We start from the raw sequence: 17,458 nt of genomic DNA, 5'->3' as shown, positions 1-17,458 counted from the left end.
CTGCCCACCCCCGCGGGGGGCAACGCCAGCGAGTGCGACTGCCACGAGTGGCAGTACCGGATCAGAGCCGGACTCGTCCAAAACGTCGTGAGCAAGGTGAGAAACGCGCCTTCCCGCAGCCCCCCCACCCCGTGCAGCCCCCACGGACCCCCTCGGCCCTTCCGTGGTCCTGCTCGGCAGCTGCTCTTTCCAGACAAGGGGGGCAGCTGGACACGATGTGGTTCTGTCCCTGTGTGTCACCCTCGTGTCGGTCAGGCCCCCCCCCGAGTTGCCTTCCCGCAAGGAGTAAATCCTATATCCTCATCATCCTTTCCCTGCCTGGGCTTCACACCCGGTGTCTGTCCTGTGGGTTTCTACCTGGGCTCAGCCGGCAGCACTGAGCTGCAGAGTTATGTCCTGAAACGGGATCCTGGGCTGCTCTTTGGGGTCCCAGCAGTGGCAGCTGTCCTGTCCTCTTGGGGAAAGACACGGGGGGGTGAGCAGCAGGGGAAGTATTGTGGAGGAGGCTCCAGCTGTGGTTCTGCTCGCCTTTGTATGCTAAAACAGCACCACAAACCAAAAAAACAGGTTGATTTTTTGGGAAAGCTGATGAGGTGGTGGTCACTGGTGGGAGGAAATCCAGGCGAAGTTGTGGTGAATTCTTCTTGTTCAACACTTACCCTCTTGATAACTGTCTTGGTAGAGGCATAAAAGAAGAAAGGTCTCGCACAAGCTGTTGTACTACAGAGGCAGAAAGTGCATCTACTCTCTTTTGTGTTTCCTAGCGTAATGGCTAAGGTGGAAAATTTCTAGCGAGGAGGGCTGTGCTGCTTTCTGCTCTTACTTCCTATTTGCTGAGTAGTGCCTGTGAAAAAAATGCCTCGCCTTTTCACCTGAAAGCTTTTGCTTTTTTTTGCTGGTTTGTTCTATGGGCCCCACAAAACCCTTGCCATTTCTGGGTGGGCCTAGTTGGTGTTCACAGGCAACTGGAGCCCTGGGAAGCATAAAATGAAACTGTTATACCAAAAAAGTAGTTCCCTTAATCTCAAGAATCCCGTTCCCTACCCTAAGATCAGCAAAAATTACTTCCTGCCTGGGAACAGTGTTTTGGATTAACTGTTTATCTGCTTGGGAAAAAGAAATGCAGCAATAATCAGATGACCGGCCTGAGTGTGCTTTGGTTAGCTGGCATGTGTTCGTATTCAGCAGTATCATTTCTGGTTCTCTGTGTTCCTTGAAAGCATGTGCAACAAGGAAAAAAGCAGGTAAAGCAAATCCCTCAAAACCTTGAACCCAGAATGGTTAAAAAAAAGTTACCTAGCTAACATTCCCTTAATGAGAAAAACTCAGGCACATGGTGAATTTGAATGGTTTGTGATGTAGAAGTGCAAGTTTCATAATGAAATTTGATGTTTAAGAGAGGCAGGTTTTCTTCTGTTTGTAACCAGGGATAGAGCTATTCTTACATGTTAGGGTTTAGCACTGATGCTCAAGTGTGAAAAAAGTCTTGAAATATTTCTTCTTAGCTTAAACTAAAAAAAAAACAATAAAAAATTTAAAATGTTTGAATCTTTTGAAGGTCAGCATCAAGTTGGCCACAAAAGGTTGGGGGAGAGTTTGTTTGCTATCTTGCATGCTTTAAAAATAATAAAAAAAGTGTTCTTTGGAAGATCTTGTGGTAAAGGGCAGTTCAATTTTAAGGGATAAATAAACAGCTGTGGTCCCTGCTGTCTTGTTTGCTATTAGAAAGAATAATAATAATAATAATCTTTTGAGACTATGGGTTTTTCCACTGTGGAGTTTTTATTTTTGCTGTGCGCTCGCTTCTAAAAACTTGGCAGCTTTTTCTCTTTGATTTGTAATCCCATGTAATTATAATTAGGTTGTTTTCTGAAGGTCAGGATTCCTCCTTAGTTTGTGCTTTCATTTTTGTTCTGAGGGTTTTCTGGGTGGGTGTGTTGTTTCTTCTTATACCAATGAAGAAAGAGGAAAAATCCAGGCAGAATATCAGTGTAGCTTAATTCAGGCTTCCTTTCTTATAAACCTCCAGGAGCTCAGATACTCAGATTCTCGTAACTGCTGACTCCTCTTATGTGCATCCTACTGTTTGTGAGAAAGACCTCCCCTGGCTGATTTCAGAAGACTAGGTGTCCAGATCTCCCTTAGCTCCCCTCAAAAATGCATTTGTTTCTCTAATGTATTATGCAATGTTCTCATCTTTCTAAATAGAGTTTTATTAATTCTTAGTCTAATATATGCTCATTGGTGTAGTAGCCAGGGGTTATATTGAAATATTATGAAGAGATCCAAAAGTACATTAATAAAAAATGCACTTTTGTTTGGCCAGTAAACCCCCTTGTTTTCAACTTCAGCAGTCCAGTAGGATAATGGCTGCTGGATGCTCCATCATTGCTTCATCTTTAGAAATGATGAAACAACTAAGGTTATTTAGTGCAAAGCATATTTTCAGCTCTGTATTATGTGCAGCGTTACCATCCCCTTTTCCTCAGGAGCAGGTAGCTGCCCTTAAACTGTGTTAAGTTTCATTGTTTCCATAGCCTGTCTCTTAGTGATGCCCTTCAGCCTTCAGGTGTTGTCTCTCTGCCAGGCTTTCTTGGCCCTCTCTTTCCCAGTGCCCATTTTCTCCCAACCTCTGTCATCCTGGGGATTGATGGAGTGGAGATCTTGCTGTTTCCAGCCCTGCTCCGTGCTTTGCTTAGCTCTGCAAGTCTTTGCTGGAGCCAGAGATGGCCTTGCCCCTTCCTTGAAGAGTGGCATTGTCACACTAGGCGCTGCTATTACCCTGACCTCCTTGACTGAGTTGCTGGGAATGGTGCTTTTTATAGTGCTGCCAGTCATTAGAACTGGAAATGGCAATAAAGGACGTACTGCTTATTGTTTAACACTGTTGAAACACACATAGTGAAGAGGTCAGATGCATAATTTAACCACAGGGATTCCAGTGGCTGTATTAAATCGCCCATCTGAGCTAATGTCCTGACTTGGTACATAAATCTTGGACTTGAACTGGGTTTGTACATAAATATCTTCCTTTAGGGCAATTCAATTGTAAGGCTTTTTCACTGCTAAATGCTTCTTTGAGGATTTTAATCTATTCTTTATCACATTGTCACCATTATCACTCTGCTATGAACACAGTGCACATGTATTGTTTGCAAGATATATCCTGAACTAGCCTTTAGGCAAAAGGCTAGTAAAAAAAAAAAAGCCCACCAAAAAAAAAAACAAAACATAAAAAGAAACCCCAAAACCTCTCTTTTAAATGGTCCATATATCTAGTCACTATCCAGAGGAAGGATTCTGAGAAATGTTCTTTTTTTGCCATAGGGAAACCCAAGGTCTCATTTTACCCCTTTGTAAAGTGATGTGTCAGGTAAATCATTAGCATTAACGCAAAAAGCAACATAATGACAATTAAACATCCACAACCGTGAAGCCTAGCAGGAAGTTGGAATGTGTACTCAGCAGGGACTTTTCCAACTTTCTCATCAGCTTCTTTGCAGCTGCTCAGAAGATTCAGGCACTAACACCAGCTGTACTCTTGGGGCAAAGTTTTCAGGGAAGCTCTTAGTTACATGATTTATGGGTTGTTGTTTTTTTTACTCTGTTACTAGGATGACCTGTCTGCTGTGTTTGATTGCATTTCATGGTGGGATTGTTTGTTGTTCTGAATGCTAATTTGTATAATGGACACCAAAAGCTGTCAGTGGGCAAGGACTGAGGCTTGATTAAATTTCAGCAGTTCATGGCTCAGCATCCCTCCATACGCACCCAAAACGTTCCAGATCATTCCACCTCTTGGAGGTGGCATAAAGGGAAGGAGTTAGTTGAAGGCTGTATTTTAATCACCCAGAGGAATTATGTAATAATACTTCATGTCTAGTCACTAGGGAATTCCTGTTGTGGCTGCTTTTCTGCTCCAGATGCCTTTTTTTTTTTTTCTTTCTCCTTCTGCAGTGCCTTTCTCTTGGCTCTCAACTTCCCACTTGATTGAGGCTGAGTCAGCTTCTTTCACCAAGTAACATGCCATTGTTTTACCTTTTTGCTACTAGTTCAATCATTCTTGTGCCAATTTGGCAGAAACTCAAGCAAATTGTCCTCTCCAAAAAAGCAGAACTTGATCAGGGGAGCCGAATTGTCCACTGCTGTCATGCAGTGAGCACCAGGCACTGCTGCCTTCCTGTGAACTTGGGTCATTTCAGGCTGGGATGTGATGCTCTTTGCCTCTGCAAGGCAGGATGTCTGTGCCCTACCAGCCTTTCTTTTGCTTGATTTTATATTATTATTTTTTTTCTGGGTTTTTTTCCTAGGTTAATGAAGTTAAATGTCTCTCAGCGGTGACATGTGCTCTAAACTGTGGTGTTGTCTCATGGAAGTATTGTGGGTATCTGCAAGTAGCCAGAAATGGTACAACAATCAAATCTCTGTGGGGTAACTGTGCTAATATATTTGGCACTGCTTGTAGGGTGGTATTTCTTGGGGTAGGGGAGAGGTGTGGATTTTCAGAGTATAATTTTTAATTAATTCGAAGGGAATCACTCTGACAAGGTCCTTCCCAAAATAAGAGCCATGCCAGCCTTTCCAGGCACAAAGGGGAGGTGGTCTCTCACTTGTTTCTGTATATCCTCCAATTGGCTGGTCTCTACAAAGACACTTTGGAGATGCTGATACTTCTCTTTTTTTCCTGCAACTTCCAGGATTTGTCTTGTCAGTGTTGATTCCTGGCTGAATGGCTGCTTCTTAGGTCCAAATCAATAAAACCTTGAGTTATTTTGCCCAGTGCAGTAGCTGTGTCAGAAGCAGCAAGATGGAAGCTCATCTATCACCCATGCCCTTGCTTCTGTTGTGCAGATTGAAGGGGGTGGAGGACCAGCCAGGCAAATGCTTGCAATGAGCAGAAGGAGTATTCTGAATTTCTTTCAGGCAAGACTTCAAAATTACACTCTCTGCTCCTAACCGGTGCTGAAGGCATCGAAAAGTTCTGTGGTCAGAGGTATCTAGAAATACTGTCAGACCAGGGCAAACTTCTACTTTTTTTTTTAATGGCTTCCTCAGTTTTGGGAGAGATCCCAAACTCCTTTTTTTTTTTTTTTTTTTTTCCTTCCCTCTGCAAGTTAGCTGATAAAGAGTCAGCAGTTGCTGGTCAGAGCACACACAGGCTTGAGAAGCCTGATTGTTAAAGAGGGAGCAAAGGGAGCTGCCTGCCTGCCTGACCTGCTGCAGCTGCTCTGGGGCCTGCCCAAGCACACTGAACATGGGAGTGAAGTCTCCTGGATATCAGAGCACTGGTGAACAGCACCCTGAAACACTAGGGTGAGTTTCTGGCTGCATGGAGTGGAGGAAGAAGGCTGCTGTTTCGGGAAGAATATCTGCAGTTTCCCAGTGGTGCAGGATGATTGTCTGCAAACAGCAAATTACCTGGTGTTGATCTTTGAGATAATCAAGTATGATGAGATCACCAGAATACAAATACTTGTTTAGTGAGCCTAGATACTGTTTTTATTTATCTGGGGGGAGCTGTTATGTACAGGCCAAACAATTTTCAAGCAGTTGGTCTAGAAAACAGAGACCAGGTTAAAACTGATATGGACATCATAATTCAAGTAGTCTTAGGTTTCCTATCAGGTGTGACTTAATGTTTGTCATCACTCTTAAGATAAAAAGTCTCAGATACAGGAATCTGATTTCAGACTGCCATAAACAGTTTGTAGCATTGGTAGAGCTAACAGTAATCCTCCAGGAAGGTAGTTCTGTATTAGAACACCCTCAAGTCATTCTCAGTTTTCTGAGACCTTCTATTGAGTCTTTCATATTCCTCATTTTCTGTGTTTATATCTAACTACTGCATATTTTTTTTTACTGGTTGGAGGTGATGTTTGAAATAGTTGGGGTTTTGTTTGATTTCGTTTCCACTCCCTAAGACGTCCTGTATCTCAGTCACGTAGTTTAAATATACCACTCATGCTGTGGCAGAAGTTGCAGGCTATCGTGTGTATTTACCAGCTGTTCAGGCAGTCTAAAACCAAATTTCTGAAGTACTCTAACAATTTCACCTTTTCTTACTCTGACTACAAGAGTGCAATTATAGGAATGACCTCATGTTTTTCTTATAGCATTTGTCAAAGAGGAGGAACTGTAACTTATGAAGGCATCTAATTTGGAGCCAGTTCTGATGAGATGAGAACCACAGACTGGTCAAATGTGAAAGTGTTAATTTTTAATTAAATAACATCTGGAATAGCATGAGGCTTATGGTTTTCCATAAAAACTTTTGGCCATGCTAATGATGCACAGTCTTTAAATTAAAGCTTTCCAAATTAACTCTAGAGAGCTGCTAAATTTAGAAAATGCTGAAAGGGATCCAGTGCATTTGTGTACCTTGTCTTTTGTTTTATCTGTCAGCCTGTTTGTTTCTGCCTGTTTTTCCCCTCTGCACTATCTGGTATCCCTGCTTGGGGCAGTTGGCCTTGCTGGCTCCCTTTCATACTCCTCTTTCCTCCTGTTCTTCCGCAGTACAGTGGGGCCAGTGCTGGGTTACTCAGGAGTAACAGTGGAATTAATTAGGCTGGGATCTTGCTGTACAAGAAAAGAATGGGATTTGCTGTAGGGCATGTGTAGAAGATCAGAGAACCCTGTCATGGGAAGATGCTGCAGCAGTGTTGAGTGTTCAATTCTTGAGTTCCTCCAGAGCAGCTTCTCTTGGGTTCCAGTCACCTCATCTCTGAAATGCATGCTTAGCTCTCATAATGTAGTTTATTTTTGTATTGTTTTCCAGTTGACTTTTGACAGCAGGTGACATTGTGTGCGCTCCAACTTCCCTTTTAAAGCCAAAGGGGAAGGAAGGGACCTGAAGGAGGCAGAAATGAGGTTCAGGCCCCTTCCAGAGCCTGTCATTGGGGTGTGTTGCAGAGGTAACCAGGCAAAACCAGTGTCAGCACCTGATAACCAACCATACTGGAGCCGTGCTGGCCCACGCCCAGTGTGGGTGCTGCCCAGCCTGCCGTGCCACCAGCCCTAAAACTTGGGCAGGCAGCCAGGATTAACCTGCTCCTTGAGTAGCTCCCACTGATCAGGGCCACGTCATGCCTGCTGGGAAGAGGCCGTGGGTCTGTCCCTATTCCCGCATGCATCAGCAGCTGCCTGCCATGCTCACCTGTGCTTGGTGCCATGGGCACGTGTGGGGGGAAGCCCCTGCCTGCCCTGCAAGGGCAAAAGTGCTCAGGGGTGATGGGCTGGGTGGGGCTCACTTTTTTAATTCTCTTTTTTAAGTCCAGTGTGTTCTTACACAGTTTTGTTAGGATTTTTTTTGGTCTTTTTCTTTTCTTTTTTTTTGGGGGGGAGAGCCCCAAGTGACAGTTGTCCTACTCAAGCAAAAAAGACTAAGTGAATGTAACCTGATAATTGTTTCTGAGCCTCCTATTTAGATCCACAAGTAGCAAAGTTGGGAGTATCAGGAATGCTAATTGTGAGATACTGAGAAGCAGTACATTCGCCGTGTCCAGCAGCATATGATTTATAGTTACCCTTGCACACTGTTTTCAGAGCAGGGTGGTCTGGTTCTCTGGAAAAGGTTTTTGGCTGCAGACAGGAGGAATTCATTTTGGCTCAAGTACCATCTCCCTGTTACTTTGCAGCACTCTGGAGCTGCCCAGTCTCCTTCTGGCCTCCAGACCAAAGTCCATGAGCATGTAGATAATGTTGCAGTGTCCAACCTACAAATATTGTTAAGGATAGGGAATGTAAATGAAACTGTAAGACCTTTCCTGTGCTCTGTCTCCCAGGGCTAGGTGAAGCATTGTCTGCATGAACAATACAAGCTCAACAGACCACTTTATTTTGATTTTTAAAACAAGTGCAGTATTTTTCTCCTTCTTCCCTTAAAATATTAAGTTTGAATGAATACCAGACCCTCTTTCTACCCCTCATCCCCCCCCTTTTCTTCTTGCCTGAATTATAATAACTTTAGTCCTCAAATGGTGAGAGGGCAGGGTCATAGCAGCAATAATTGCATGTCAAAATTCAGGTGTCTGATCTTTTCATCTATGGAGACTTTGAGAAAATCTTGCTCATGAGAAAGAGCTTTTTACTCTTGTCATCTCCTTTTCCATTTCAGAGTTTTTTATGCAGTGCCTAAAGCTTTCAAGTTTTTTTTCCCCCAGTCCTTAAAAAGTCCCAATAAGAGAGTAAATTGGGTTTTGCTGTGTCAGCCCTCTCAAGGCAGCATATGTGCAGTACATTTTATGCACATGTGGTTTTGGCAGCCTGAAAAATACCAGTTCTCAAAGTGTTAACTTGTTTTCCATGATCAGATGATAGCAAATGTTAATATTTAACCAAAAAGTTGGGGTGTTTTACATATGACTTCTATTTACAGTGTCTAGACCTGTTCTAAACACCAACTTTAAGACTAACTTTTTATTTAGTTTCGTTGCAAAGCCAATCCCAGCAGCATGTACCTTGATCAGAATAAAGGTTGTATTCAGCTGAAGACTGAGGGATGGCACTCAAATGTGTTGTCTCTGTCAGTCCTAGTGATTGGTGTTGTTGCTCCTGGTCTTTTCATGCAGCCAGAGGGAGGCAAACAGCCATGGGTCTTTAAGCCAAGAATAGGTTTAAAGTTCATCAGTTTTGTGACAGTGGCTCCTAATGATGTCAGAATACACGTAGAAAAGATACTTAGTTACAGCACAGAGATGTAAAAGAGAGATGTAAAATATTCTCATTTCCCTGCCTGGGAAGTTACAAATATAGTGATTATGAAAGCTGCAAGCAAGATCTTGTATCTCCCAACTCTTTGATGTTAGATGACATTATGGAGTGGGAAAAAGCAAAGCTGATTGCATCAGCTGAGAAACAAGTTAGTTGACTAATCTGGGGAGGGCGAAGACTGGAGAAGATCAAAATGTCTCAGAATAAAGGGGAGATGCTGCTACTGAAAATAAAAGTAGTGATGAAGAAGTGGGTGGTGTATGTATGCCACTAAAATTGATTTAATCATATTGAGTATTCAGAAGACTGTCATATGATTAACAAATAATATTTTAATTGTTAGCATATTAGTGATGATTATTTACTTAGCAAACTTCCTTCTTGCCCGTCCCAGTGGGGAAAAGAAGCAGATCTGTGATGAGAGCAAGGCTGGAAACAGAAGAGCTAACTGCTTCTGATTGAAGTGTGAAGTTGAAGGGTGGATGAAACTTTCCTAGTTTTGCAGTGTTTCAGGTGGCATCTTATTATCTTGGGACTCTGCTGAGGTGCTTGGTGGGTAGCTTGGAGGGTCTTTTTTTGCTAATGGCATAGAGTAAGGAATAACTTAGTGTAGACCACTGAATTTGAAGTCTTTTCTGTTTTACTTGCCATGAAACAAAGTCGATTTGTCTTCTTGCATGTTTAAAGTTTTGGGCTTGTTTTGTAATGGTATCATTGCTTGTGCAATGGTTCTCTTGTCACACTGGGGAGATGACTCTTACAGGTGAGCTGTGACTGAAAATCGTTAGATAGGACACAGGGCATGCAGATGAACACGGTGCAGCTTGGCTGGCAGCCCGGCATGGGCAGGAGGTGCTGCAGTAATGCATCTGCTGCCAGCATCACCTTCCTGCTGCGGGGGGGAAGGGGGCCATACACATCATAATGGGTGCAAGCAGGACAGCATCTCCTCATAGGGCATAGTGGGAACAGCCTAGTTACCCTGAGGTCACTCCTGTAGGAGGCTTCTCTGATTGCAAGCAGTTGAAGTTTGCGGACCAGGAGGAAGGGACATTTTGTGTGTCAGTGTGTTCAAGTGGTGATGTGTGGAGCCATGGCACCCAGCCTGTGTCCTTTTATTTTTAGGGCTGAAATACCAGACTTAAAAAAGGTATACTTCAAAAATTTATGTGGAAATTTCACAGCCAAGTCATGCATAGCCAAAAATGTGGTTTTGAAGCATGTATTTCAGCAACTTCAACAGTGTCAAGCTTCACAAAACATTAGGGACATCTGTGAAGGTTGTGCAGTCCTGCACTCTTCTGCAGAGATGGAAACTGTTTTCATAGGTACATGAAACTGCTTTCATACAACACTGCATGATCTAATTATATCTTTCTTGGAAGACAGCTCAGAATGTGTCCTCTGGCTCACGCGCCCTCTCCTCTTTCTCCCCACTCCACTCCTTCCTCATGTCCCCAGAACCCTTGGCTCTGTTGTAGTAGTCAAATGTAATATCTTTGCTTTATTTTTCAAATGCTATGCTGCCCAGGCAGTCACGTCTGTAGTTAAACCTGAGAATTTCTGTGAATATGACCTTATGTTCACCATTCACAAGTGATTTTCTTGGGCTGCAGGTTTCCTTGCCAGCTGTCTGCTGTGGTCAGAATTGGTACTGGCTTCCAAGAGTGAAAAGTGCAGAAAATGTTGTTCCTACTGAAAGAAAAATGAATTGGACAAGAAGCTGAACGAAACAAACCCTTGCATCTGTTGAGTTAGCAAGCTGTAGTGTATGGGAATAGGGACCCCACATTTATTTGGAACAGGAAGGAGGCAGATGGTGAGCAAAAGGTGATACTCTGGTACCACCAGTATCTCTCTTGTTGCTTAAGTAAAAAGTCTTGCATAACTGCATGGCTATAAACCTCTCAAAATACCAGTGTATACTTGCTCAGTAAAAATTTATTAGAAGCATTTATCTTTAAGAGGTCCTGAGCACTCGGGCAGTGGCCAAAGGTTTTTGGCAGAAGCACCTGCTTAGGATACAGCTGAAGAAAGTCAGATGTACCCAGCACTTGGAGGTCTAGTTCCATACAGAGAGGAAGTAGTTTAAAGAGTCAGGTGTTGACTGTGTGGTAAGTTGAGGTATTCCACCATAGGTGGTGTAGGCTTCTTTGAGTTGCTGGTCAAAGAAAACAAACAACAGAACCTCTCAAGTTGATTGGTTTTCTTTTGTCTTTTTAAGTTGAATCTTTTGTTTTCCAGGTAAGTCCAGTTGTATTGATAAGAACATAAGAAAATATGTTGTTTGGAGAGGTTTGGTTCTGAATGTGGCTAGTCGAAGAAAGAGGGAATCATTAATTTTAAAACCTCCTTAAGTCTTTCAGGATTCTTTGGTTTAGGTTTTTTACTCTTAATGTTCCCATTTTGAAATGTGTACTTGATACTTCCACCTAGCTGGTTTTACTGGTGGTCAAAAAATGCCAGGTGTTTTCAAGAACACTTTATTGACACTTAAAATACAGATCAGGGAGTGCTTTGCCCAGCTGTGATCTCAAAGGAGAGGCATCCCTACTCTGAACCTTAAAGGTTAAATAGTTTAAAAGCTCTGTTGTTGCCATGGCTGAGAGGGAGATAGAGGGACACCTGAGCAGTGTGGTCGTATGGCAGTAAAAACACCCCAGCTTTAAGTGTTGCAAATGGGCTGGCACATCCCTCTAGGAGGGTTCTCCTGTAACCTCCTTACTGCGATTTAACAGCACAGTTATTTTCTCTCAAGTTGAGCATCGTGCCATTTTTCTGAAAATTGTACACTTTGTTTAACATTAAAAATGCAGCCAGAGGGTCACCTTTGGAGGTTGAGAAGTGGGGACGTGTTGTCCTGTAGCAGCCTGGAGGAAATCTTGGTACAGTGGTCTCCTGTGGTGTATCTGTAAGTACCACTTGGATAGTTTAGTACTGGGAAAAGGCATTGGTGGTAGGTATATTAGGGTAGAAATACTGACTTTTTTGCTTTTCCATAGTATTTTTTTATTATTATTACTAGTTCTTGTCTGCTGCCTTGGAGTTTTTCTTCCACAAAAAAGTACCAGGAGACTGTTTTCCTTTTTCTTACTTGTATTGTATGAAAAGCATAACTTGTAAAAAATTATTCTTTATAAAACCAGCTGTGTGATTTTCAAGATAATTTTTTTTTTTTGAAAACACTAAAAGAATCTGAAGGCATCATAAAACTGAACTCTCACTAGGTGAGGTATTTTTATAGAAGATGGATTCTAGTGCCGTGCAGGGAAAATTGACAGTTTGGTTATAAAAAGATGAAGCGTGAAGGAGAGGAACAAAGAAGGAAGAGGCCAAGCATACACAGACTTCAGTGACAAATGTCAGATTTTTATTTTCATGTACTCGTCCTAAAATCACAGGATCACAGATTTGTTCTCGTTGGAAAAGTCCTTTGAGACCGAAACCAACCATAACCTGACTCTACCAAGTCCAGTGCTTAAACTATGTCCCTGATCACCACCCAACATGCAGGGGAGCTTGTGGCTTTTCCCTGGGAGGGATTTGGGGCTGCTCTGGTAATCCGTGTCATAATGATGCTTAGAGGCTGGAGCTCCCAAAGCAGGACCTTTTCTCTAGGGACTGAGAAGCTGTGTGCAGTGTGTGGGGCACACTGTGTGCCTCAGAACAGCATCTGCAAAGCCCAGTGCAGCAGCTGGGTACTGCCTGGCTGGGCAAGGACCAGAGGTGCTGCTTCATGCCTGTGTTAGGATCTTCCAAGGCAATGACCCTCTGGTCTTCTGGTGGTGAAACTGATGCAGAGAGCAGTTGGAGCAGGACCATGACCTGCCTGCAGACTGTCTGGGGAAGGGCCTACTTTCTTTCAGCAGTGGGCTGGGCATCAGTTGTTGAAAAAAAGTGCTGCAGACCCACAGTGTGGGGAGAGGGTGGGCATGTTCCAGTCCCCTCTCATTGGTCTCATTTTTCCAGGCTTCAGGCAAGACTTGGACCAGAACATCTTTCACCTTGTCTCTTTGCTCTTTTTAGAACACCAGGGTCTGCCTTGTGCTTTTCTGTGCAATTGAGGTGGAGAAATAGAACAGATCCTTCACAGGCATCTTACTAGGACCTTTTTGCAGTAGGTATTCTGTGTGCTTAGGACAACATAGACAGCATTTATGGCCTCTGGAGGATAAGTGCTTTTGAGGCAGGAGCCCTTAATTGAGACAGCTTGTATTTGCAGCAGACTTTACATTTGTGACTTTCAGCTTAACTTCAGTGCGAATACTGACTCACTGTGTGAGCCCCTTCCAGATTTTCACCCCTTGTAAAGAAATTACAGGATGGTTACTTTGTGGCTGTGTTACCTTCTGCTAGATGTCTTCCCAAGCATTTAATGTTTCAGATAGTCCTCCCTCTTGATAGTGACTCACAGTATGGGTGATGACTCACTGATATCAATTCAACATTAGGATCCTGAAGGTGTGACTCCTTAAGCTTTTGAGAAAAAATAAATAAATTCTGTCACAACATGAAGAAAACACTTGCAATATATTGCACATCTGCATAGGTGGCAAATTCTTTGCATTGCTGTAATGCTATGAAAAAACCCCCAACACTTGATTTTTAAATATTCCCTCTCCATCAGTGTATTTTATATAGTTAATTTTGATTTAGCGTAACAATACAGTCATGCTGATTTAGCAAGTCATGTTACCATATCTCGGTTTAGCAAGTCACTTTACCAGATCTCTTGCATTAGGAGGATGGATGGAAGACAGAAAGACAAAACCCAGGGACACAAAGGGGAATCTTGGGGAGCACTGTAAGTTTAGTAGCACCCTTCCTTCAGGCTAGGTGCTGTTAATTCTCAAGTGGGACATCAGGGGATTCAGCCAGAGCAATTACAGAATGTAATGGTCTCCCTGCTTGTAACAGGTTACCTTTTCTAAGAGGCAGCAGAGAATTACTGTCTAATCTTAAGCCAAAACAATCTTCCAGTGCAAGTATACTTGGAGTGACACTTGAACTGTCCTAAGTGCTGACCAAACTAGCATTTTTACTCCAGGAACATGGAAACATGTTGCTTCTTTCTGTGTGGAGCAAAGGAGAGTGTTGTGTTTGTGGGATGACACTACTGGTGCTTACAGCCAGACTTGCCTTGGCTCTGGCCACAGCTGTGCTGTGTGAGCATGTGTTGAATATGCTCTGCTCTGCCAAGCCTGGGTCTTTATGAGGGTGGTGAGACACTGGAACAAGTTTTCCATAGAAGTTGTGGATGCCCCTTCCCTGGAGGTGTTCAGGGCCATGCTGGATGGGGCTCTGAGCAACCTGGTCCCTGCTCAACGCAAGGGGATTGGAACTAGATGATCTTCAAGGTCCCTTCCAACCCAAACCATTCTGTGTAAGGGGAGAGGCAGCGCTGTTGCGATATAATGGATCCTGTTTCATTACTAGTTGTGCAAACCTGAGGCTTCAGCCCACTTGCCTTTGGCTTTTCCATGGGGAATGGAAGGGGGACCACAGGTCTCTGGTGAAAGTTCTGCATTGTCAACACACTGAAGCCTTACTGGTTTGCCCTGCTGCTGTGTTAAGATGGGTAGGAACAAGGTACCAGCTATAAAATATGTATGTTGTCCTATTAATGTCATCTTTACCTGAGTCTGCTTCTGACTGCAGCATCCATTTTTCTTCTGTGCCCTCTCCTTATTCTTCTGTTTCTCTGTGAGTCACATTTACTGGTGGCACCCACCACTGTCCTGCCAAATTTTTGGATTAATGCTTTGCAGGGTCCTCTCTCTGATTTGTGATAGCTGCCAGAGGAGAAACCAGGGTACACTTGTGCTCTTAGAGCACTAAGTGAGTAATTTGGGGTTGTGGCAGATTTTCTGAAAGCTTATGCTAAGGTAACTGTTGAAATATTTTACCATTTCCCTGTTTATGAATTCTGAGGGTTTTGGAGAATGAGAGATGAGGGAAGGTCAGGGACTGCCTGTGTCTGTGCTAGGCTGCCCTTGTGGGCTCAGGGAATCAGCTCTTGGGTGATGCTAGCCTGCAAAGCGAGTGCTTAATGCAGGACAGGAAAGGGCCAGATGCAGAGTTTGCAAGGAAATACGTTTTGATTTTCAGAGCAGCTGGGGAGTTGGGCAATAGCCTTAAAAACAGACGAACAAACAATAGCTCACAGATAAGTTAGCAAAAGGAGGAGGTGCATTTTAGGCACCACTGAAGGACATGCTGATAAATTGACTTTTCTTCTGCTTTTAAACTCTTGCTTTTTGTCCCAGAGCAGCAAAGTGGTTTGGCATCTCTTCTCCTGACCTGAAATTTCACAACAGCCTGTCATGCGATTTTGGCTCTTCCAACTCTGAACCTTTACCTACGTGTAATCTGGTACTGCATGTTCCCTGCCTGGGGCTTGTGCAAGGGCTGGCTCTTTTTGAGCAGCAATAGTGAGAATTAAAAGGCACCAGGATATCTCCTTTTTCTTTTGGCACTTGCGTGACATCACTGTTCCTCTGACAGCAATAAAATTAAAAACTAACAACTTGTAGATATTGCCTTAGTGTTCATGTATAAATATGACTATTTTTAATAAATGTAATTTGTGCTCTTCAAATAATTTATCATTTTTAAATAGCATGTGCACCTTCTGGAATGTGAAAATAAACTCAGAGTATTTGAAAATCTGCCTGGAGCTCAGATATACCTTCTGAGTTTTGCTTTGTCTGTGGCTTGCCTGGGTAGATATTTTCGTTTGCTAACTGGAGATTGGTAATATAATTGCAAGCATTAGGAATTGCATTTCCCCACTTGCTGTATATTTCTAAGAAGTCAACATCTTTGGAGAGCAATTCTCCCTGCCTTGCTGAGCAGTTTGCTGCTAATAATTAATAGCTTTTCTGTGGAAAAGATTTTTCCCATACTACTTGCGTTTGCTTCCTCAGTGCCTTCAGTTTGTAGGCTGAAGGGTCAGACATGTCCCAACATCTACAAATCAATGCAGCAAGGAACTAAAAAATACATTTAACTAAAAGAAAAACCCTGAGCCTGAAAGCTGGGCCATTTCTTTTGGCCTCAGAAGTCCTGTACTTCTTGGTTAGATGGTATATTGTAGGGGGCACACCTCCTGTGATGTTGAACCAGAGGGCTGAGTTAGAGCTGCCTTATTTGTGGAAGAACTGTATGTCATGGTAAGGCTTAAAAGTCCAGCACACCTATTTTAACTCTTTCTTTTGAAGTTACATCTGACTTTTAAAAATAAGTTGTGTACTTTGCATTTTTTGGCCATGAAGCTTCAGTTCCTGGTGTCAGGAAGGCTGCTGCTATTACATTACACATGAACAGCCATATATTCTGTGAAGTTTCATTCTGGAGTATCCGACATTCCAAGGTTAGCTGTACTTATTTTTCATGAAATCTGCGTGGCTCCCTTTGCCATCAATATCTGAACATTTCACAAACCATGAACAAACATATCTTTCTACATTCATTCAAGGCCATAATAGTGCTTTCCACACTTGACACATTAAAGAGATTGAGTTACACATTTAAGGGCAATGAGGATGTTGGTCTAAAGCCAGGAATGCAGCCTGGCTCTCCAGAGGCTCAGTCTAATGCCTCAGAGGAAAATGTCTTGGAGTTTAGGGAAACCTTGCGTCTTTCTCATGGGAATAAGGCAGTGTCCTAATGACAAGGTGCCTGAAATGGTCCATTTTCTCTTCCTTTAGACAGAAAGGGTAATATTAGTATTTGGGATAGCTTTAGTGTGGAGATTCAGCCCTGGGCTGATCTCTGAGCTGTGAAATGTTGCTGTGGGAGCTGCTGTCCCACGGAGTTGTGTGGCTGCCCTGGGCTCTTGGGCTGTCCTTCCTGGCTCCAAGCTAGGACTTGGCTTTTCAGACTTGGCCCAGTGGGCTTTGCTAGTAGTCAGTCTCCATCCTCTTCCATTACTTGGGGAACTGGGATGCTTTTTTGAAAGCAAAAGTGTCTTGACCTTTTGTCTGTGGGAGCCTGGATCTAGTGGCTGTCGGGGCTCTGTGGCAAAACTGCTGCTTTGGTCCATGTTTCCAAGCATCCCTGAGGTCAGTAGGAGAACTGGTTCTTCGATTGTGGGGCTTATTGCTGGTGGGCTTCTTGGGATTCTGACAGCAGAGGTCTGGGGCTACTATGGTGAGATGCTTGGCTACATCAGTACTGCTATTGTCTAAGATCGTGTGGCCTGGAGAGGGGGAGATTTAAGTGTTGGATGTTGTAATTTTTTAATCAAGTGCCTGATAAAACTCACTGAAATAAACAAGTCTTTAGGTTGCTTCTTGGTATCCAGGTTTTGACTTGAGAGAGAAGGCTTTCCTCTGCCATTTCTGTGCACTCATGGTAGGACTGAAATTTGGAAGCTCTACACCAACATTAGTATGTTTAAACACATCTGAGAATAACTATTTGTCTTTTTTTTTTTTTTTTTCCAGTGGGATCTTGTTTGTGATTCGGCCTGGAAAGTCCACATTGCTAAATTCTCCCTACTGGTAGGATTAATCTTTGGCCACTTAATAACAGGATGTATAGCAGACTGGTAAGTGAAAAGTCTTCTAATGCAATGTAACTACAAATAAATAGCAGTAAAATATTAAGTATTGTTTTGATTTTCTTCTGCTTTATATTAATGAAGAACCTTTGCATGATGATTTTTTCAAGTTCTGAAAGGAGCATGATGAATAAACAATTTTAAACTGTATTAGCTACTTGAACTGAGTAATTTATACCAAGGTAA

At 43.0% G+C, this 17,458-nt stretch overlaps 1 protein-coding gene across 1 annotated transcript in view; it reads left to right on the top strand.

The window, feature by feature from the left end:
• The first annotated feature begins 21 nt into the window (after positions 1-21).
• SLC22A23 (solute carrier family 22, member 23) overlaps positions 22-17,458 on the top strand; it is a 112,416-nt gene continuing 94,979 nt past the window's right edge. Inside the window, exons 1-2 of the mRNA XM_010000913.1 lie at positions 22-96; positions 17,157-17,260. The gene's annotated coding sequence lies outside the window, so the exon portion shown is untranslated. The remainder of the gene's footprint in view (positions 97-17,156; positions 17,261-17,458) is intronic.

Source organism: Chaetura pelagica, unplaced genomic scaffold (genome assembly GCF_000747805.2).
Source record: "Chaetura pelagica isolate M959 unplaced genomic scaffold, ChaPel_1.0 scaffold104, whole genome shotgun sequence".
NCBI lineage: Eukaryota > Metazoa > Chordata > Aves > Apodiformes > Apodidae > Chaetura > Chaetura pelagica.
The sequence above is the reverse complement of the archived record's forward strand: the minus strand, read 5'-3'. Positions and strand labels throughout refer to the sequence as shown.